Raw genomic sequence first — 23,079 nt, 5'->3', positions numbered from 1 at the left:
AACAGAGGCGGGGAATCAGATATGGGGAATCAGAGGTGGGGAATCAGAGGCAGGGAATCAGATGTGCGCAATCAGAGATGGGGAATCAGTGGCAGGGAATCAGAATCAGAAGCAGGGAATCAGAGGCCGGGGATCAGAGGCCGGAATCAGATGCCGGGAATAAGAGTCCGGGAATCAGAGGTGGGGAATCAGAGTCCGGGAATCAGAGATGGGGATTCAGAGGCGGGGAATGAGATATGGGGAATCAGAGGCGGGGAATCAGAGGCGGGGAAACAGAGGCGGGGAATCAGAAATGGGGAATCACAGGTGGCGAATCAAAGGCGGTGATTCAGAGATGGGGAATCAGAGGCCGGGAATCAGAGGCAGAGAATCAAACACGGGGAATCAGAGGCGGGGAATAAGAGCTGGGGAATCAGAGGCGGGGAATCATAGCTGGCGAATCAGAGGCGGGGAATCAGAGGTGTGGAATCAGAGGCGGGGAATCAGATATTGTTAATCAGAGCTGGGGAATCAGAGGCGGGGAAACAGAGGCGGGGAATCAGGTATGGGCAATCAGAGGTGGGGAATCAGAGGTTGTGAATCAGAGATGGAGAATCAGAGGCGGGGAATCAGAGGCCGGTAATCAGACGCGCGGAATCAGAGGCGGGGATTCAGAGCTGGGGAATCAGAGGCGGGGAATCAGAGTTGGGGAATCAGAGGCGGGGAATCAGATATGGGGAATCAGAGGCGGGGAATCAGAGGCGGGGAAACAGAGGAGGGGAATCAGATATGGGGAATCAGAGGTGGGGAATCAGGGGCGGGGTATCAGTGGCAGGGAATCAGAGGCGGGAAATCAGAGGCCGGGAATAAGAGGCGGTGAATCAGAGGCGGGGAATCAGAGGCAGGGAATCGGATGTGCGGAATCAGAGATGGGGAATCAGAGGTGGGGAATCAGAGGCGGTGAATCAGACATGGGTAATCAGAGGCGGGGAATCAGAGGCAGGAAATCAGACACGGGGAATCAGAGGCGGGGAATCAGAGCTGGGGAATGAGATGCAGGGAATCAGAGTTGGGGATTCAGAGGCGGGGAATCAGATATGGGGAATCAGAGGTGGGGAATCAGAGCTGGGGAATCAGAGGTGGGGAATCAGAGTTGGGGAATCAGAGGCGGGGAATCAGATATGGGGAAACAGAGGCGGGGAATCAGAGGTGGGGAAACAGAGGCGGGGAATCAGATATGGGGAATCAGAGGTGGGGAATCAGAGGTTGGGAATCACAGGCAGGGAATCAGAGGCTTGGAATCAGATGCAGGGAATCAGATGCGGTGAATCAGAGGCGGGGAATCAGAGCTGGGGAATCAGAGGTGGGGAATCAGAGTTGGGGAATCAGAGGCGGGGACTTAGATATGGGGAAACAGAGGCGGGGAATCAGAGGCGGGGAAACAGAGGCGGGGAATCAGATATGGGGAATCAGAGGTGGGGAATCAGAGGCAGGGAATCAGATGTGCGGAATCAGAGATGGGGAATCAGAGGCAGAGAATCAGAATCAGAAGCAGGGAATAAGACGCGGGGAATCAGAGGCGGGGAATCAGAGCTGGGGAATCAGAGGCAGTGAATCAGAGGCGGGGAATCAGAGGCAGGGAATCGGATGTGCGGAATCAGAGATGGGGAATCAGAGGTGGGGAATCAGAGGCGGTGAATTAGACATGGGTAATCAGAGGCGGGGAATCAGAGGCAGGAAATCAGATATGGGGAATCAGATGTGGGGAATCAGGGGCGGGGTATCAGTGGCATGGAATCAGAGGCGGGAAATCAGAGGCCGGGAATCAGAGGCGGTGAATCAGAGGCGGTGAATCAGAGGCGGGGAATCAGAGGCAGGGAATCTGATGTGCGGAATCAGAGATGGGGAATCAGAGGTGGGGAATCAGAGGCGGGGAATCAGGGGCAGGAAATCTGACACGGGGAATCATAGGCGGGGAATCAGAGCTGCGGAATTAGATGCAGGGAATCAGAGTTGGGGATTCAGAGGCGGGGAATCAGATATGGGGAAACAGTGGCGGGGAATCAGAGGCGGGGAAACAGAGGCGGGGAATCAGATATGGGGAATCAGATGTGGGTAATCAGAGCTGGGGAATCAGAGGTGTGGAATCAGAGTTGCGGAATCAGAGGCGGGGATTTAGATATGGGGAAACAGAGGCGGGGAATCAGAGGCGGGGAAACAGAGGCGGGGAATCAGATATGGGGAATCAGAGGTGGGGAATCAGAGGCAGGGAATCAGATGTGCGGAATCAGAGATGGGGAATCAGAGGCAGGGAATCAGACTCAGAAGCAGGGAATAAGACGCGGGGAATCTGAGGCGGGGAATCAGAGCTGGGGAATCAGAGGCTGTGAATCAGAGGCGGGGAATCAGAAGCAGGGAATCGGATGTGCGGAATCAGAGATGGGGAATCAGAGGTGGGGAATCAGAGGCGGTGAATCAGACATGGGTAATCAGAGGCGGGGAATCAGAGGCAGGAAATCAGACACGGGGAATCTGAGGCGGGGAATCAGAGGTGGGGAATCAGAGGCAGGGAATGGGATGTGCGGAATCAGAGATGGGGAATCAGAGGTGGGGAATCAGAGGCGGTGAATCAGACATGGGTAAACAGAGGCGGGGAATCAGAGGCAGGAAATCAGACACGGGGAATCAGAGGCGGGGAATCAGAGCTGGGGAATTAGATGCAGGGAATCAGAGTTGGGGATTCAGAGGCGGGGAATCAGATATGGGGAAACTGAGGTGGGGAATCAGAGGTGGGCAAATAGAGGCGGGGAATCAGATATGGGGAAACGGAGGCGGGGAATCAGAGGCGGGGAAACAGAGGCGGGGAATCAGATATGGGGAATCAGAGGTGGGGAATCAGAGTTTGGGAATCACAGGCAGGGAATCAGAGGCTGGGTATCAGATGCAGGGAATCAGATGCGGGGAATCAGATGCGGGGAATCAGAGCTGGGGAATCAGAGGTGGGGAATCAGAGTTGGGGAATCAGAGGCGGGGACTTAGATATGGGGAAACAGAGGCAGGGAATCAGAATCAGAAGCAGGGAATAAGACGCGGGGAATCAGAGGCGGGGAATCAGATGTGCGGAATCAGAGATGGGGAATCAGAGGCAGGGAATCAGAATCAGAAGCAGGGAATAAGACGCGGGGAATCAGAGGCGGGGAATCAGAGCTGGGGAATCAGAGGCAGTGAATCAGAGGCGGGGAATCAGAGGCAGGGAATCGGATGTGCCGAATCAGAAATGGGGAATCAGAGGTGGGGAATCAGAGGCGGTGAATCAGACATGGGTAATCAGAGGCGGGGAATCAGAGGCAGGAAATCAGACACGGGGAATCAGAGTCGGGGAATCAGAGCTGGGAAATTAGAGGCAGGGAATCAGAGTTGGGGATTCAGAGGCGGGGAATCAGATATGGGGAAAAAGAGGCGGGGAAACAGAGGCGGGCAAATAGAGGCGGGGATCAGATATGGGGAAACAGAGGAGGGGAATCAGAGGCGGGGAAACAGAGGCGGGGAATCAGATATGGGGAATCAGAGGTGGGGAATCAGAGGTTGGGAATCAGAGGCAGGGAATCAGAGGCTGGGAATCATATGCATGGAATCAGATGCGGGGAATCAGAGGCGGGGAATCAGAGCTGGGGAATCAGAGGTGGGGAATCAAAGTTGGGGAATCAGAGTCGGGGACTTAGATATGGGGAAACAGAGGCGGGGAATCAGAGGCGGGGAACAGAAGGCGGGGAATCAGATATGGGGAATCAGAGATGGGGAATCAGAGGCAGGGAATTAGATGTGCGGAATCAGAGATGGGGAATCAGAGGTGGGGAATCAGAGGCAGGGAATTAGATGTGCGGAATCAGAGATGGGGAATCAGAGGTGGGGAATCAGAATCAGAAGCAGGGAATCAGAGGCAGGGAATCAGAGTTGGGGATTCAGAGGCGGGGAATCAGATATGGGGAAACAGAGGCGGGGAATCAGAGGCGGGAAAACAGAGGCGGGGAATTAGATATGGGGAATCAGAGGTGGGGAATCAGAGGTGGTGAATCAGAGATGGGGAATCACAGGCGTGGAATCAGACTCAGAAGCAGGGAATAAGACGCGGGGAATCTGAGGCGGGGAATCAGAGCTGGGGAATCAGAGGCTGTGAATCAGAGGCGGGGAATCAGAAGCAGGGAATCGGATGTGCGGAATCAGAGATGGGGAATCAGAGGTGGGGAATCAGAGGCGGTGAATCAGACATGGGTAATCAGAGGCGGGGAATCAGAGGCAGGAAATCAGACACGGGGAATCTGAGGCGGGGAATCAGAGGTGGGGAATCAGAGGCAGGGAATGGGATGTGCGGAATCAGAGATGGGGAATCAGAGGTGGGGAATCAGAGGCGGTGAATCAGACATGGGTAAACAGAGGCGGGGAATCAGAGGCAGGAAATCAGACACGGGGAATCAGAGGCGGGGAATCAGAGCTGGGGAATTAGATGCAGGGAATCAGAGTTGGGGATTCAGAGGCGGGGAATCAGATATGGGGAAACTGAGGTGGGGAATCAGAGGTGGGCAAATAGAGGCGGGGAATCAGATATGGGGAAACGGAGGCGGGGAATCAGAGGCGGGGAAACAGAGGCGGGGAATCAGATATGGGGAATCAGAGGTGGGGAATCAGAGTTTGGGAATCACAGGCAGGGAATCAGAGGCTGGGTATCAGATGCAGGGAATCAGATGCGGGGAATCAGATGCGGGGAATCAGAGCTGGGGAATCAGAGGTGGGGAATCAGAGTTGGGGAATCAGAGGCGGGGACTTAGATATGGGGAAACAGAGGCAGGGAATCAGAATCAGAAGCAGGGAATAAGACGCGGGGAATCAGAGGCGGGGAATCAGATGTGCGGAATCAGAGATGGGGAATCAGAGGCAGGGAATCAGAATCAGAAGCAGGGAATAAGACGCGGGGAATCAGAGGCGGGGAATCAGAGCTGGGGAATCAGAGGCAGTGAATCAGAGGCGGGGAATCAGAGGCAGGGAATCGGATGTGCCGAATCAGAGATGGGGAATCAGAGGTGGGGAATCAGAGGCGGTGAATCAGACATGGGTAATCAGAGGCGGGGAATCAGAGGCAGGAAATCAGATACGGGGAATCAGAGTCGGGGAATCAGAGCTGGGAAATTAGAGGCAGGGAATCAGAGTTGGGGATTCAGAGGCGGGGAATCAGATATGGGGAAAAAGAGGCGGGGAAACAGAGGCGGGCAAATAGAGGCGGGGATCAGATATGGGGAAACAGAGGAGGGGAATCAGAGGCGGGGAAACAGAGGCGGGGAATCAGATATGGGGAATCAGAGGTGGGGAATCAGAGGTTGGGAATCAGAGGCAGGGAATCAGAGGCTGGGAATCATATGCATGGAATCAGATGCGGGGAATCAGAGGCGGGGAATCAGAGCTGGGGAATCAGAGGTGGGGAATCAAAGTTGGGGAATCAGAGTCGGGGACTTAGATATGGGGAAACAGAGGCGGGGAATCAGAGGCGGGGAACAGAAGGCGGGGAATCAGATATGGGGAATCAGAGATGGGGAATCAGAGGCAGGGAATTAGATGTGCGGAATCAGAGATGGGGAATCAGAGGTGGGGAATCAGAATCAGAAGCAGGGAATCAGAGGCAGGGAATCAGAGTTGGGGATTCAGAGGCGGGGAATCAGATATGGGGAAACAGAGGCGGGGAATCAGAGGCGGGAAAACAGAGGCGGGGAATTAGATATGGGGAATCAGAGGTGGGGAATCAGAGGTGGTGAATCAGAGATGGGGAATCACAGGCGTGGAATCAGAGGCAGGGAATAGAACGCGGGGAATCAGAGGCAGGGAATCGGAGTTGGGGCATCAGAGGTTGGGAATTAGATATGGGGAAACAGAGGCGGGGAATCAGAGGCGGGGAAACAGAGGCGGGGAATCAGATATGGGGAATCAGAGGTGGGGAATCAGAGGTTGGGAATCAGAGGCAGGGAATCAGAGGCTTGGAATCAGATGCAGGGAATCAGATGCGGGGAATCAGAAATGGGGAATCAGAGGTGGGGAATCAGAGGTTGGGAATCAGATGCAGGGAATCAGAGGCTTGGAATCAGATGCAGGGAATCAGATGCGGGGAATCAGAGGCGGGGAATCATAGCTGGAGAATCAGAGGTGGGGAATCAGAGTTGGGGAATCAGAGGAGGGTCTTAGATATTGGGAAACAGAGGCGGGGAATCAGAGGCGGGGAAACAGAATCGGGAAATCAGATATGGGGAATCAGAGGTGGGGAATCAGAATCAGAAGCAGGGAATCAGAGGCCGGGAATCAGAGGCCGGAATCAGATGACCGGAATAAGAGGCCGGGAATCAGAGATGGGGAATCAGAGGCAGGGAATCAGATTCAGAAGCAGGGAATCAGAGGCCGGGAATCAGAGGCCGGAATCAGATGACGGGAATAAGAGGCCGGGAATCAGAGGTGGGGAATCAGAGTCCGGGAATCAGAGATGGGGATTCAGAGTCGGGGAATGAGATATGGGGAATCAGAGGCGGGGAATCAGAGGCGGGGAAACAGAGGCGGGGAATCAGATATGGGGAATCAGAGGTGGCGAATCAAAGGCGGTGAATCAGAGCTGGGGAATCAGAGGCGGGGAATCAGAGTTGGGGAATCAGAGGCGGGGAATCAGAGCTGGGGAATCAGAGGCGGGGAAACAGAGGCGGGGAATCAGATATGGGGAATCAGATGTGGGGAATCAGAGGTTGGGAATCAGAGGCAGGGAATCAGAGGCTGGGAATCATATGCATTGAATCAGATGCGGGGAATCAGAGGCGGGGAATCAGAGCTGGGGAATCAGAGGTGGGGAATCAAAGTTGGGGAATCAGAGTCGGGGACTTAGATATGGGGAAACAGAGGCGGGGAATCAGAGGCGGGGAACAGAAGGCGGGGAATCAGAGCTGGGGAATCAGAGGCGGGGAATCAGAGTTGGGGAATCAGAGGCGGGGAATCAGAGCTGGGGAATCAGAGGCGGGGAAACAGAGGCGGGGAATCAGATATGGGGAATCAGATGTGGGGAATCAGAGGTTGGGAATCAGAGGCAGGGAATCAGAGGCTGGGAATCATATGCATTGAATCAGATGCGGGGAATCAGAGGCGGGGAATCAGAGCTGGGGAATCAGAGGTGGGGAATCAAAGTTGGGGAATCAGAGTCGGGGACTTAGATATGGGGAAACAGAGGCGGGGAATCAGAGGCGGGGAATTAGATGTGCGGAATCAGAGATGGGGAATCAGAGGTGGGGAATCAGAATCCGAAGCAGGGAATCAGAGGCAGGGAATCAGAGTTGGGGATTCAGAGGCGGGGAATCAGATATGGGGAAACAGAGGCGGGGAATCAGAGGCGGGTAAACAGAGGCGGGGAATTAGATATGGGGAATCAGAGGTGGGGAATCAGAGGTGGTGAATCAGAGATGGGGAATCACAGGCGTGGAATCAGAGGCAGGGAATAGAACGCGGGGAATCAGAGGCAGGGAATCAGAGTTGGGGCATCAGAGGTTGGGAATTAGATATGGGGAAACAGAGGCGGGGAATCAGAGTCGGGGAAACAGAGGCGGGGAATCAGATATGGGGAATCAGAGGTGGGGAATCAGAGGTTGGGAATCAGAGGCAGGGGATCAGAGGCTTGGAATCAGATGCAGGGAATCAGATGCGGTGAATCAGAAATGGGGAATCAGAGGTTGGGAATCAGAGGTTGGGAATCAGATGCAGGGAATCAGAGGCTTGGAATCAGATGCAGGGAATCAGATGCGGGGAATCAGAGGCGGGGAATCATAGCTGGAGAATCAGAGGTGGGGAATCAGAGTTGGGGAATCAGAGGCGGGTCTTAGATATTGGGAAACAGAGGCGGGGAATCAGAGGCGGGGAAACAGAGGCGGGAAATCAGATATGGGGAATCAGAGGTGGGGAATCAGAGGCAGGGAATCAGATGTGCGCAATCAGAGATGGGGAATCAGAGGCAGGGAATCAGAATCAGAAGCAGGGAATCAGAGGCCGGGAATCAGAGGCCGGAATCAGATGACGGGAATAAGCGGCCGGGAATCAGAGGTGGGGAATCAGAGTCCGGGAATCAGAGATGGGGATTCAGAGTCGGGGAATGAGATATGGGGAATCAGAGGCGGGGAATCAGAGGCGGGGAAACAGAGGTGGGGAATCAGATATGGGGAATCAGAGGTGGCGAATCAAAGGCGGTGAATCAGAGCTGGGGAATCAGAGGCGGGGAATCAGAGTTGGGGAATCAGAGGCGGGGAATCAGAGCTGGGGAATCAGAGTAGGAGAATCAGAGGCAGGGAATCAGATGTGCGGAATCAGAGATGGGGAATCAGAGGTGGGGAATCAGAGGCGGTGAGTCAGAGATGGGGAATCAGAGGCGGTGAATCAGAGGCAGGAAATCAGACACGGGGATTCAGAGGCTGGGAATCATACGGGGGGAATCAAAGGTGGGGAATCAGAGCTGGGGAATCAGAGGCAGGGAATCAGAGTTGGGGATTCAGAGGCGGGGAATCAGATATGGGGAAACAGAGGCGGGGAATCAGAGGCGGGAAAACAGAGGCGAGGAATTAGATATGGGGAATCAGAGGTGGGGAATCAGAGGTGGTGAATCAGAGATGGGGAATCACAGGCGGGGAATCAGAGGCAGGGAATAGAACGCGGGGAATCAGAGGCAGGGAATCAGAGTTGGGGCATCAGAAGTTGGGAATTAGATATGTGGAAACAGAGGCGGGGAATCAGAGGTGGGGAAACAGAGGCGGGGAATCAGATATGGGGAATCAGAGGTGGGGAATCAGAGGCAGGGAATCAGATGTGCGGAATCAGAGATGGGGAATCAGAGGCAGGGAATCAGAATCAGAAGCGGGGAATCAGATATGGGGAATCAGAGGCCAGGAATCAGATGCTGGGAATAAGAGGCCGGGAATCAGAGGTGGGGAATCAGAGTCCGGGAATCAGAGATGGGGATTCAAAGGCGGGGAATGAGATATGGAGAATCAGAGGCGGGGAATTTGAGGCGTGGAAACAGTGGTGGGGATTCAGATATGGGGAATCAGAGGTGGCGAATCAAAGGCAGTGAATCAGAGATGGGGAATCAGAGGCGGGGAATCAGAGGCAGGGAATCAAACACAGGGAATCAGAGGCGGGGAATCAGAGCTGGGGAATCAGAGGCGGGGAATCTGAGTTGGGGAATAAGAGGCGGGGAATCAGATATGGGGAAACAGGGGCCGGGAATCAGAGGCGGGGAAACAGAGGCGGGGAATCAGATATGGGGAATCAGAGGTGTGGAATCAGAGGTTGGGAAACAGAGGCGGGGAATCAGATATGGGGAATCAGAGGTGGGGAATCAGAGGTGGTGAATCAGAGATGGGGAATCACAGGCGGGGAATCAGAGGCAGGGAATAGAACGCGGGGAATCAGAGGCAGGGAATTAGAGTTGGGGCATCAGAGGTTGGGAATTAGATATGGGGAAACAGAGGCGGGGAATCAGAGGCGGGGAAACAGAGGCGGGGAATCAGATATGGGGAATCAGAGGTGGGGAATCAGAGGCAGGGAATCAGATGTGCGGATTCAGAGATGGGGAATCAGAGGCAGGGAATCAGAATCAGAAGCGGGGAATCAGAGGCCGGGAATCAGAGGCCGGGAATCAGATGCTGGGAATAAGAGGCCGGGAATCAGAGGTGGGGAATCAGAGTCCGGGAATCAGAGATGGGGATTCAGAGGCAGAGAATGAGATATGGAGAATCAGAGGCGGGGAATCAGAGGCGGGGAAACAGAGGTGGGGAATCAGATATGGGGAATCAGAGGTGGCGAATCAAAGGCGGTGAATCAGAGATGGGGAATCAGAGGCGGGCAATGAGAGGCAGGGAATCAAACACGGGGAATCAGTGGCGGGGAATTAGAGCTGGGGAATCAGAGGCGGGGAATCAGAGTTGGGGAATCAGAGGCGGGGAATCAGATATGGGGAAAGAGGGGCGGGGAATCAGATGCGGGGAAACAGAGGCGAGGAATCAGATATGGGGAATCAGAGGTGTGGAATCAGAGGTTGGGAATCAGAGGCAGGGAATCAGAGGCGGGGAAACAGAGGAGGGGAATCAGATATGTGGAATCAGAGGTGGCGAATCAAAGGCGGTGAAACAGAGATGGGGAATCAGGGCAGGGAATCAGAGGCAGGGAATCAAACACGGGGAATCAGAGCTGGGGAATCAGAGGCGGGGAATTAGAGTTGGGGAATCAGAGGAGGGGAGTCAGAGGCGGGGAAACAGGCGGGGAATCAGATATGGGGAATAAGAGGTGGGGAATCAGATGTTGGGAATCAGAGGCAGGGAATCAGAGGCGGGGAATCAGAGGCGGGGAATCAGAGGCAGGGAATCAGATGTGCGGAATCGGAGATGGGGAATCAGAGGCAGGGAATCAGAGGCGGGGAATCAGAGGCAGGGAATCAGAGGCTTGGAATCAGATGCAGGGAATCAGATGCGGGGAATCAGAGGCGGGGAATCAGAGCTGGAGAATCAGAGGTGGGGAATCAGAGTTGGGGAATCAGAGGCGGGGACTTAGATATTGGGAAACAGAGGCGGGGAATCAGAGGTGGGGAAACAGAGGCGGGGATTCAGATATGGGGAATCAGAGGTGGGGAATCAGAGGCAGGGAATCAGATGTGCGCAATCAGAGATGGGGAATCAGAGGCAGGGAATCAGAATCAGAAGCAGGGAATCAGAGGCCGGGGATCAGAGGCCGGAATCAGATGCCGGGAATAAGAGTCCGGGAATCAGAGGTGGGGAATCAGAGTCCGGGAATCAGAGATGGGGATTCAGAGGCGGGGAATGAGATATGGGGAATCAGAGGCGGGGAATCAGAGGCGGGGAAACAGAGGCGGGGAATCAGAAATGGGGAATCACAGGTGGCGAATCAAAGGCGGTGATTCAGAGATGGGGAATCAGAGGCCGGGAATCAGAGGCAGAGAATCAAACACGGGGAATCAGAGGCGGGGAATAAGAGCTGGGGAATCAGAGGCGGGGAATCATAGCTGGCGAATCAGAGGCGGGGAATCAGAGGTGGGGAATCAGAGGCGGGGAATCAGATATTGTTAATCAGAGCTGGGGAATCAGAGGCGGGGAAACAGAGGCGGGGAATCAGATATGGGCAATCAGAGGTGGGGAATCAGAGGTTGTGAATCAGAGATGGAGAATCAGAGGCGGGGAATCAGAGGCCGGTAATCAGACGCGCGGAATCAGAGGCGGGGATTCAGAGCTGGGGAATCAGAGGCGGGGAATCAGAGTTGGGGAATCAGAGGCGGGGAATCAGATATGGGGAATCAGAGGCGGGGAATCAGGCGGGGAAACAGAGGAGGGGAATCAGATATGGGGAATCAGAGGTGGGGAATCAGGGGCGGGGTATCAGTGGCAGGGAATCAGAGGCGGGAAATCAGAGGCCGGGAATCAGAGGCGGTGAATCAGAGGCGGGGAATCAGAGGCAGGGAATCGGATGTGCGGAATCAGAGATGGGGAATCAGAGGTGGGGAATCAGAGGCGGTGAATCAGACATGGGTAATCAGAGGCGGGGAATCAGAGGTAGGAAATCAGACACGGGGAATCAGAGGCGGGGAATCAGAGCTGGGGAATGAGATGCAGGGAATCAGAGTTGGGGATTCAGAGGCGGGGAATCAGATATGGGGAATCAGAGGTGGGGAATCAGAGCTGGGGAATCAGAGGTGGGGAATCAGAGTTGGGGAATCAGAGGTGGTGAATCAGAGATGGGGAATCACAGGCGGGGAATCAGAGGCAGGGAATAGAACGCGGGGAATCAGAGGCAGGGAATCAGAGTTGGGGCATCAGAAGTTGGGAATTAGATATGTGGAAACAGAGGCGGGGAATCAGAGGTGGGGAAACAGAGGCGGGGAATCAGATATGGGGAATCAGAGGTGGGGAATCAGAGGCAGGGAATCAGATGTGCGGAATCAGAGATGGGGAATCAGAGGCAGGGAATCAGAATCAGAAGCGGGGAATCAGATATGGGGAATCAGAGGCCAGGAATCAGATGCTGGGAATAAGAGGCCGGGAATCAGAGGTGGGGAATCAGAGTCCGGGAATCAGAGATGGGGATTCAAAGGCGGGGAATGAGATATGGAGAATCAGAGGCGGGGAATTTGAGGCGTGGAAACAGTGGTGGGGATTCAGATATGGGGAATCAGAGGTGGCGAATCAAAGGCAGTGAATCAGAGATGGGGAATCAGAGGCGGGGAATCAGAGGCAGGGAATCAAACACAGGGAATCAGAGGCGGGGAATCAGAGCTGGGGAATCAGAGGCGGGGAATCTGAGTTGGGGAATAAGAGGCGGGGAATCAGATATGGGGAAACAGGGGCCGGGAATCAGAGGCGGGGAAACAGAGGCGGGGAATCAGATATGGGGAATCAGAGGTGTGGAATCAGAGGTTGGGAAACAGAGGCGGGGAATCAGATATGGGGAATCAGAGGTGGGGAATCAGAGGTGGTGAATCAGAGATGGGGAATCACAGGCGGGGAATCAGAGGCAGGGAATAGAACGCGGGGAATCAGAGGCAGGGAATTAGAGTTGGGGCATCAGAGGTTGGGAATTAGATATGGGGAAACAGAGGCGGGGAATCAGAGGCGGGGAAACAGAGGCGGGGAATCAGATATGGGGAATCAGAGGTGGGGAATCAGAGGCAGGGAATCAGATGTGCGGATTCAGAGATGGGGAATCAGAGGCAGGGAATCAGAATCAGAAGCGGGGAATCAGAGGCCGGGAATCAGAGGCCGGGAATCAGATGCTGGGAATAAGAGGCCGGGAATCAGAGGTGGGGAATCAGAGTCCGGGAATCAGAGATGGGGATTCAGAGGCAGAGAATGAGATATGGAGAATCAGAGGCGGGGAATCAGAGGCGGGGAAACAGAGGTGGGGAATCAGATATGGGGAATCAGAGGTGGCGAATCAAAGGCGGTGAATCAGAGATGGGGAATCAGAGGCGGGCAATGAGAGGCAGGGAATCAAACACGGGGAATCAGTGGCGGGGAATTAGAGCTGGGGAATCAGAGGCGGGGAATCAGAGTTGGGGAATCAGAGGCGGGGAATCAGATATGGGGAAAGAGGGGCGGGGAATCAGATGCGGGGAAACAGAGGCGAGGAATCAGATATGGGGAATCAGAGGTGTGGAATCAGAGGTTGGGAATCAGAGGCAGGGAATCAGAGGCGGGGAAACAGAGGAGGGGAATCAGATATGGGGAATCAGAGGTGGCGAATCAAAGGCGGTGAAACAGAGATGGGGAATCAGGGCAGGGAATCAGAGGCAGGGAATCAAACACGGGGAATCAGAGCTGGGGAATCAGAGGCGGGGAATTAGAGTTGGGGAATCAGAGGAGGGGAGTCAGAGGCGGGGAAACAGGCGGGGAATCAGATATGGGGAATAAGAGGTGGGGAATCAGATGTTGGGAATCAGAGGCAGGGAATCAGAGGCGGGGAATCAGAGGCGGGGAATCAGAGGCAGGGAATCAGATGTGCGGAATCGGAGATGGGGAATCAGAGGCAGGGAATCAGAGGCGGGGAATCAGAGGCAGGGAATCAGAGGCTTGGAATCAGATGCAGGGAATCAGATGCGGGGAATCAGAGGCGGGGAATCAGAGCTGGAGAATCAGAGGTGGGGAATCAGAGTTGGGGAATCAGAGGCGGGGACTTAGATATTGGGAAACAGAGGCGGGGAATCAGAGGTGGGGAAACAGAGGCGGGGATTCAGATATGGGGAATCAGTGGTGGGGAATCAGAGGCAGGGAATCAGATGTGCGCAATCAGAGATGGGGAATCAGAGGCAGGGAATCAGAATCAGAAGCAGGGAATCAGAGGCCGGGGATCAGAGGCCGGAATCAGATGCCGGGAATAAGAGTCCGGGAATCAGAGGTGGGGAATCAGAGTCCGGGAATCAGAGATGGGGATTCAGAGGCGGGGAATGAGATATGGGGAATCAGAGGCGGGGAATCAGAGGCGGGGAAACAGAGGCGGGGAATCAGAAATGGGGAATCACAGGTGGCGAATCAAAGGCGGTGATTCAGAGATGGGGAATCAGAGGCCGGGAATCAGAGGCAGAGAATCAAACACGGGGAATCAGAGGCGGGGAATAAGAGCTGGGGAATCAGAGGCGGGGAATCATAGCTGGCGAATCAGAGGCGGGGAATCAGAGGTGGGGAATCAGAGGCGGGGAATCAGATATTGTTAATCAGAGCTGGGGAATCAGAGGCGGGGAAACAGAGGCGGGGAATCAGATATGGGCAATCAGAGGTGGGGAATCAGAGGTTGTGAATCAGAGATGGAGAATCAGAGGCGGGGAATCAGAGGCCGGTAATCAGACGCGCGGAATCAGAGGCGGGGATTCAGAGCTGGGGAATCAGAGGCGGGGAATCAGAGTTGGGGAATCAGAGGCGGGGAATCAGATATGGGGAATCAGAGGCGGGGAATCAGAGGCGGGGAAACAGAGGAGGGGAATCAGATATGGGGAATCAGAGGTGGGGAATCAGGGGCGGGGTATCAGTGGCAGGGAATCAGAGGCGGGAAATCAGAGGCCGGGAATCAGAGGCGGTGAATCAGAGGCGGGGAATCAGAGGCAGGGAATCGGATGTGCGGAATCAGAGATGGGGAATCAGAGGTGGGGAATCAGAGGCGGTGAATCAGACATGGGTAATCAGAGGCGGGGAATCAGAGGTAGGAAATCTGACACGGGGAATCAGAGGCGGGGAATCAGAGCTGGGGAATGAGATGCAGGGAATCAGAGTTGGGGATTCAGAGGCGGGGAATCAGATATGGGGAATCAGAGGTGGGGAATCAGAGCTGGGGAATCAGAGGTGGGGAATCAGAGTTGGGGAATCAGAGGCGGGGAATCAGATATGGGGAAACAGAGGCGGGGAATCAGAGGTGGGGAAACAGAGGCGGGGAATCAGATATGGGGAATCAGAGGTGGGGAATCAGAGGTTGGGAATCACAGGCAGGGAATCAGAGGCTTGGAATCAGATGCAGGGAATCAGATGCGGGGAATCAGAGGCGGGGAATCAGAGCTGGGGAATCAGAGGTGGGGAATCAGAGTTGGGGAATCAGAGGCGGGGACTTAGATATGGGGAAACAGAGGCGGGGAATCAGAGGCGGGGAAACAGAGGCGGGGAATCAGATATGGGGAATCAGAGGTGGGGAATCAGAGGCAGGGAATCAGATGTGCGGAATCAGAGATGGGGAATCAGAGGCAGAGAATCAGAATCAGAAGCAGGGAATAAGACGCGGGGAATCAGAGGCGGGGAATCAGAGCTGGGGAATCAGAGGCAGTGAATCAGAGGCGGGGAATCAGAGGCAGGGAATCGGATGTGCGGAATCAGAGATGGGGAATCAGAGGTGGGGAATCAGAGGCGGTGAATTAGACATGGGTAATCAGAGGCGGGGAATCAGAGGCAGGAAATCAGATATGGGGAATCAGAGGTGGGGAATCAGGGGCGGGGTATCAGTGGCATGGAATCAGAGGCGGGAAATCAGAGGCCGGGAATCAGAGGCGGTGAATCAGAGGCGGTGAATCAGAGGCGGGGAATCAGAGGCAGGGAATCTGATGTGCGGAATCAGAGATGGGGAATCAGAGTTGGGGAATCAGAGGCGGGGAATCAGGGGCAGGAAATCTGACACGGGGAATCAGAGGCGGGGAATCAGAGCTGCGGAATTAGATGCAGGGAATCAGAGTTGGGGATTCAGAGGCGGGGAATCAGATATGGGGAAACAGTGGCGGGGAATCAGAGGCGGGGAAACAGAGGCGGGTAATCAGATATGGGGAATCAGATGTGGGTAATCAGAGCTGGGGAATCAGAGGTGTGGAATCAGAGTTGCGGAATCAGAGGCGGGGATTTAGATATGGGGAAACAGAGGCGGGGAATCAGAGGCGGGGAAACAGAGGCGGGGAATCAGATATGGGGAATCAGAGGTGGGGAATCAGAGGCAGGGAATCAGATGTGCGGAATCAGAGATGGGGAATCAGAGGCAGGGAATCAGACTCAGAAGCAGGGAATAAGACGCGGGGAATCTGAGGCGGGGAATCAGAGCTGGGGAATCAGAGGCTGTGAATCAGAGGCGGGGAATCAGAAGCAGGGAATCGGATGTGCGGAATCAGAGATGGGGAATCAGAGGTGGGGAATCAGAGGCGGTGAATCAGACATGGGTAATCAGAGGCGGGGAATCAGAGGCAGGAAATCAGACACGGGGAATCTGAGGCGGGGAATCAGAGGTGGGGAATCAGAGGCAGGGAATGGGATGTGCGGAATCAGAGATGGGGAATCAGAGGTGGGGAATCAGAGGCGGTGAATCAGACATGGGTAAACAGAGGCGGGGAATCAGAGCTGGGGAATTAGATGCAGGGAATCAGAGTTGGGGATTCAGAGGCGGGGAATCAGATATGGGGAAACTGAGGTGGGGAATCAGAGGTGGGCAAATAGAGGCGGGGAATCAGATATGGGGAAACAGAGGCGGGGAATCAGAGGCGGGGAAACAGAGGCGGGGAATCAGATATGGGGAATCAGAGGTGTGGAATCAGAGTTTGGGAATCACAGGCAGGGAATCAGAGGCTGGGTATCAGATGCAGGGAATCAGATGCGGGGAATCAGATGCGGGGAATCAGAGCTGGGGAATCAGAGGTGGGGAATCAGAGTTGGGGAATCAGAGGCGGGGACTTAGATATGGGGAAACAGAGGCAGGGAATCAGAATCAGAAGCAGGGAATAAGACGCGGGGAATCAGAGGCGGGGAATCAGATGTGCGGAATCAGAGATGGGGAATCAGAGGCAGGGAATCAGAATCAGAAGCAGGGAATAAGACGCGGGGAATCAGAGGCGGGGAATCAGAGCTGGGGAATCAGAGGCAGTGAATCAGAGGCGGGGAATCAGAGGCAGGGAATCGGATGTGCCGAATCAGAGATGGGGAATCAGAGGTGGGGAATCAGAGGCGGTGAATCAGACATGGGTAATCAGAGGCGGGGAATCAGAGGCAGGAAATCAGACACGGGGAATCAGAGGCGGGGAATCAGAGCTGGGAAATTAGAGGCAGGGAATCAGAGTTGGGGATTCAGAGGCGGGGAATCAGATATGGGGAAAAAGAGGCGGGGAAACAGAGGCGGGCAAATAGAGGCGGGGATCAGATATGGGGAAACAGAGGAGGGGAATCAGAGGCGGGGAAACAGAGGCGGGGAATCAGATATGGGGAATCAGAGGTGGGGAATCAGAGGTTGGGAATCAGAGGCAGGGAATCAGAGGCTGGGAATCATATGCATGGAATCAGATGCGGGGAATCAGAGGCGGGGAATCAGAGCTGGGGAATCAGAGGTGGGGAATCAAAGTTGGGGAATCAGAGTCGGGGACTTAGATATGGGGAAACAGAGGCGGGGAATCAGAGGCGGGGAACAGAAGGCGGGGAATCAGATATGGGGAATCAGAGATGGGGAATCAGAGGCAGGGAATTAGATGTGCGGAATCAGAGATGGGGAATCAGAGGTGGGGAATCAGAATCAGAAGCAGGGAATCAGAGGCAGGGAATCAGAGTTGGGGATTCAGAGGAGGGGAATCAGATATGGGGAAACAGAGGCGGGGAATCAGAGGTGGGAAAACAGAGGCGGGGAATTAGATATGGGGAATCAGAGGTGGGGAATCAGAGGTGGTGAATCAGAGATGGGGAATCACAGGCGTGGAATCAGAGGCAGGGAATAGAACGCGGGGAATCAGAGGCAGGGAATCGGAGTTGGGGCATCAGAGGTTGGGAATTAGATATGGGGAAACAGAAGCGGGGAATCAGAGGCGGGGAAACAGAGGCGGGGAATCAGATATGGGGAATCAGAGGTGGGGAATCAGAGGTTGGGAATCAGAGGCAGGGAATCAGAGGCTTGGAATCAGATGCAGGGAATCAGATGCGGGGAATCAGAAATGGGGAATCAGAGGTGGGGAATCAGAGGTTGGGAATCAGATGCAGGGAATCAGAGGCTTGGAATCAGATGCAGGGAATCAGATGCGGGGAATCAGAGGCGGGGAATCATAGCTGGAGAATCAGAGGTGGGGAATCAGAGTTGGGGAATCAGAGGAGGGTCTTAGATGTTGGGAAACAGAGGCGGGGAATCAGAGGCGGGGAAACAGAATCGGGAAATCAGATATGGGGAATCAGAGGTGGGGAATCAGAGGCAGGGAATCAGAATCAGAAGCAGGGAATCAGAGGCCGGGAATCAGAGGACGGAATCAGATGACCGGAATAAGAGGCCGGGAATCAGAGGTGGGGAATCAGAGTCCGGGAATCAGAGATGGGGATTCAGAGTCGGGGAATGAGATATGTGGCATCAGAGGCGGGGAATCAGAGGCGGGGAAACAGAGGCGGGGAATCAGATATGGGGAATCAGAGGTGGCGAATCAAAGGCGGTGAATCAGAGCTGGGGAATCAGAGGCGGGGAATCAGAGTTGGGGAATCAGAGGCGGGGAATCAGAGCTGGGGAATCAGAGTAGGGGAATCAGAGGCAGGGAATCAGATGTGCGGAATCAGAGATGGGGAATCAGAGGTGGGGAATCAGAGGCGGTGAGTCAGAGATGGGGAATCAGAGGCGGTGAATCAGAGGCAGGAAATCAGACACGGGGATTCAGAGGCTGGGAATCAGACGGGGGGAATCAAAGGTGGGGAATCAGAGCTGGGGAATCAGAGGCAGGGAATCAGAGTTGGGGATTCAGAGGCGGGGAATCAGATATGGGGAAACAGAGGCGGGGAATCAGAGGCGGGAAAACAGAGGCGAGGAATTAGATATGGGGAATCAGAGGTGGGGAATCAGAGGTGGTGAATCAGAGATGGGGAATCACAGGCGGGGAATCAGAGGCAGGGAATAGAACGCGGGGAATCAGAGGCAGGGAATCAGAGTTGGGGCATCAGAGGTTGGGAATTAGATATGGGGAAACAGAGGCGGGGAATCAGAGGTGGGGAAACAGAGGCGGGGAATCAGATATGGGGAATCAGAGGTGGGGAATCAGAGGCAGGGAATCAGATGTGCGGAATCAGAGATGGGGAATCAGAGGCAGGGAATTAGAATCAGAAGCGGGGAATCAGATATGGGGAATCAGAGGCCAGGAATCAGATGCTGGGAATAAGAGGCCAGGAATCAGAGGTGGGGAATCAGAGTCCGGGAATCAGAGGCGGGGACTTAGATATGGGGAAACAGCGGCGGGGAATCAGAGGCGGGGAAACAGAGGCGGGGAATCAGATATGGGGAATCAGAGGTTGGGAATCAGAGGCAGGGAATCAGATGTGCGGAATCGGAGATGGGGAATCAGAGGCAGGGAATCAGAGGCGGGGAATCAGAGGCAGGGAATCAGAGGCTTGGAATCAGATGCAGGGAATCAGATGCGGGGAATCAGAGGCGGGGAATCAGAGCTGGAGAATCAGAGGTGGGGAATCAGAGTTGGGGAATCAGAGGCGGGGACTTAGATATTGGGAAACAGAGGCGGGGAATCAGAGGTGGGGAAACAGAGGCGGGGATTCAGATATGGGGAATCAGAGGTGGGGAATCAGAGGCAGGGAATCAGATGTGCGCAATCAGAGATGGGGAATCAGAGGCAGGGAATCAGAATCAGAAGCAGGGAATCAGAGGCCGGGGATCAGAGGCCGGAATCAGATTTCGGGAATAAGAGTCCGGGAATCAGAGGTGGGGAATCAGAGTCCGGGAATCAGAGATGGGGATTCAGAGGCGGGGAATGAGATATGGGGAATCAGAGGCGGGGAATCAGAGGCGGGGAAACAGAGGCGGGGAATCAGAAATGGGGAATCACAGGTGGCGAATCAAAGGCGGTGATTCAGAGATGGGGAATCAGAGGCCGGGAATCAGAGGCAGAGAATCAAACACGGGGAATCAGAGGCGGGGAATAAGAGCTGGGGAATCAGAGGCGGGGAATCATAGCTGGCGAATCAGAGGCGGGGAATCAGAGGTGGGGAATCAGAGGCGGGGAATCAGATATTGTTAATCAGAGCTGGGGAATCAGAGGCGGGGAAACAGAGGCGGGGAATCAGATATGGGCAATCAGAGGTGGGGAATCAGAGGTTGTGAATCAGAGATGGAGAATCAGAGGCGGGGAATCAGAGGCCGGTAATCAGACGCGCGGAATCAGAGGCGGGGATTCAGAGCTGGGGAATCAGAGGCGGGGAATCAGAGTTGGGGAATCAGAGGCGGGGAATCAGATATGGGGAATCAGAGGCGGGGAATCAGAGGCGGGGAAGCAGAGGAGGGGAATCAGATATGGGGAATCAGAGGTGGGGAATCAGGGGCGGGGTATCAGTGGCAGGGAATCAGAGGCGGGAAATCAGAGGCCGGGAATCAGAGGCGGTGAATCAGAGGCGGGGAATCAGAGGCAGGGAATCGGATGTGCGGAATCAGAGATGGGGAATCAGAGGTGGGGAATCAGAGGCGGTGAATCAGACATGGGTAATCAGAGGCGGGGAATCAGAGGCAGGAAATCAGACACGGGGAATCAGAGGCGGGGAATCAGAGCTGGGGAATGAGATGCAGGGAATCAGAGTTGGGGATTCAGAGGCGGGGAATCAGATATGGGGAATCAGAGGTGGGGAATCAGAGCTGGGGAATCAGAGGTGGGGAATCAGAGTTGGGGAATCAGAGGCGGGGAATCAGATATGGGGAAACAGAGGCGGGGAATCAGAGGTGGGGAAACAGAGGCGGGGAATCAGATATGGGGAATCAGAGGTGGGGAATCAGAGGTTGGGAATCACAGGCAGGGAATCAGAGGCTTGGAATCAGATGCAGGGAATCAGATGCGGGGAATCAGAGGCGGGGAATCAGAGCTGGGGAATCAGAGGTGGGGAATCAGAGTTGGGGAATCAGAGGCGGGGACTTAGATATGGGGAAACAGAGGCGGGGAATCAGAGGCGGGGAAAGAGAGGCGGGGAATCAGATATGGGGAATCAGAGGTGGGGAATCAGAGGCAGGGAATCAGATGTGCGGAATCAGAGATGGGGAATCAGAGGCAGAGAATCAGAATCAGAAGCAGGGAATAAGACGCGGGGAATCAGAGGCGGGGAATCAGAGCTGGGGAATCAGAGGCAGTGAATCAGAGGCGGGGAATCAGAGGCAGGGAATCGGATGTGCGGAATCAGAGATGGGGAATCAGAGGTGGGGAATCAGAGGCGGTGAATTAGACATGGGTAATCAGAGGCGGGGAATCAGAGGCAGGAAATCAGATATGGGGAATCAGAGGTGGGGAATCAGGGGCGGGGTATCAGTGGCATGGAATCAGAGGCGGGAAATCAGAGGCCGGGAATCAGAGGCGGTGAATCAGAGGCGGTGAATCAGAGGCGGGGAATCAGAGGCAGGGAATCTGATGTGCGGAATCAGAGATGGGGAATCAGAGTTGGGGAATCAGAGGCGGGGAATCAGGGGCAGGAAATCTGACACGGGGAATCAGAGGCGGGGAATCAGAGCTGCGGAATTAGATGCAGGGAATCAGAGTTGGGGATTCAGAGGCGGGGAATCAGATATGGGGAAACAGTGGTGGGGAATCAGAGGCGGGGAAACAGAGGCGGGGAATCAGATATGGGGAATCAGATGTCGGTAATCAGAGCTGGGGAATCAGAGGTGTGGAATCAGAGTTGCGGAATCAGAGGCGGGGATTTAGATATGGGGAAACAGAGGCGGGGAATCAGAGGCGGGGAAACAGAGGCGGGGAATCAGATATGGGGAATCAGAGGTGGGGAATCAGAGGCAGGGAATCAGATGTGCGGAATCAGAGATGGGGAATCAGAGGCAGGGAATCAGACTCAGAAGCAGGGAATAAGACGCGGGGAATCTGAGGCGGGGAATCAGAGCTGGGGAATCAGAGGCTGTGAATCAGAGGCGGGGAATCAGAAGCAGGGAATCGGATGTGCGGAATCAGAGATGGGGAATCAGAGGTGGGGAATCAGAGGCGGTGAATCAGACATGGGTAATCAGAGGCGGGGAATCAGAGGCAGGAAATCAGACACGGGGAATCTGAGGCGGGGAATCAGAGGTGGGGAATCAGAGGCAGGGAATGGGATGTGCGGAATCAGAGATGGGGAATCAGAGGTGGGGAATCAGAGGCGGTGAATCAGACATGGGTAAACAGAGGCGGGGAATCAGAGCTGGGGAATTAGATGCAGGGAATCAGAGTTGGGGATTCAGAGGCGGGGAATCAGATATGGGGAAACTGAGGTGGGGAATCAGAGGTGGGCAAATAGAGGCGGGGAATCAGATATGGGGAAACAGAGGCGGGGAATCAGAGGCGGGGAAACAGAGGCGGGGAATCAGATATGGGGAATCAGAGGTGGGGAATCAGAGTTTGGGAATCACAGGCAGGGAATCAGAGGCTGGGTATCAGATGCAGGGAATCAGATGCGGGGAATCAGATGCGGGGAATCAGAGCTGGGGAATCAGAGGTGGGGAATCAGAGTTGGGGAATCAGAGGCGGGGACTTAGATATGGGGAAACAGAGGCAGGGAATCAGAATCAGAAGCAGGGAATAAGACGCGGGGAATCAGAGGCGGGGAATCACATGTGCGGAATCAGAGATGGGGAATCAGAGGCAGGGAATCAGAATCAGAAGCAGGGAATAAGACGCGGGGAATCAGAGGCGGGGAATCAGAGCTGGGGAATCAGAGGCAGTGAATCAGAGGCGGGGAATCAGAGGCAGGGAATCGGATGTGCCGAATCAGAGATGGGGAATCAGAGGTGGGGAATCAGAGGCGGTGAATCAGACATGGGTAATCAGAGGCGGGGAATCAGAGGCAGGAAATCAGACACGGGGAATCAGAGGCGGGGAATCAGAGCTGGGAAATTAGAGGCAGGGAATCAGAGTTGGGGATTCAGAGGCGGGGAATCAGATATGGGGAAAAAGAGGCGGGGAAACAGAGGCGGGCAAATAGAGGCGGGGATCAGATATGGGGAAACAGAGGAGGGGAATCAGAGGCGGGGAAACAGAGGCGGGGAATCAGATATGGGGAATCAGAGGTGGGGAATCAGAGGTTGGGAATCAGA

Source organism: Narcine bancroftii, unplaced genomic scaffold, assembly GCF_036971445.1.
Source record: "Narcine bancroftii isolate sNarBan1 unplaced genomic scaffold, sNarBan1.hap1 Scaffold_160, whole genome shotgun sequence".
Taxonomy (NCBI): Eukaryota; Metazoa; Chordata; class Chondrichthyes; order Torpediniformes; family Narcinidae; genus Narcine; species Narcine bancroftii.
This window is presented reverse-complemented; position numbering follows the sequence as displayed.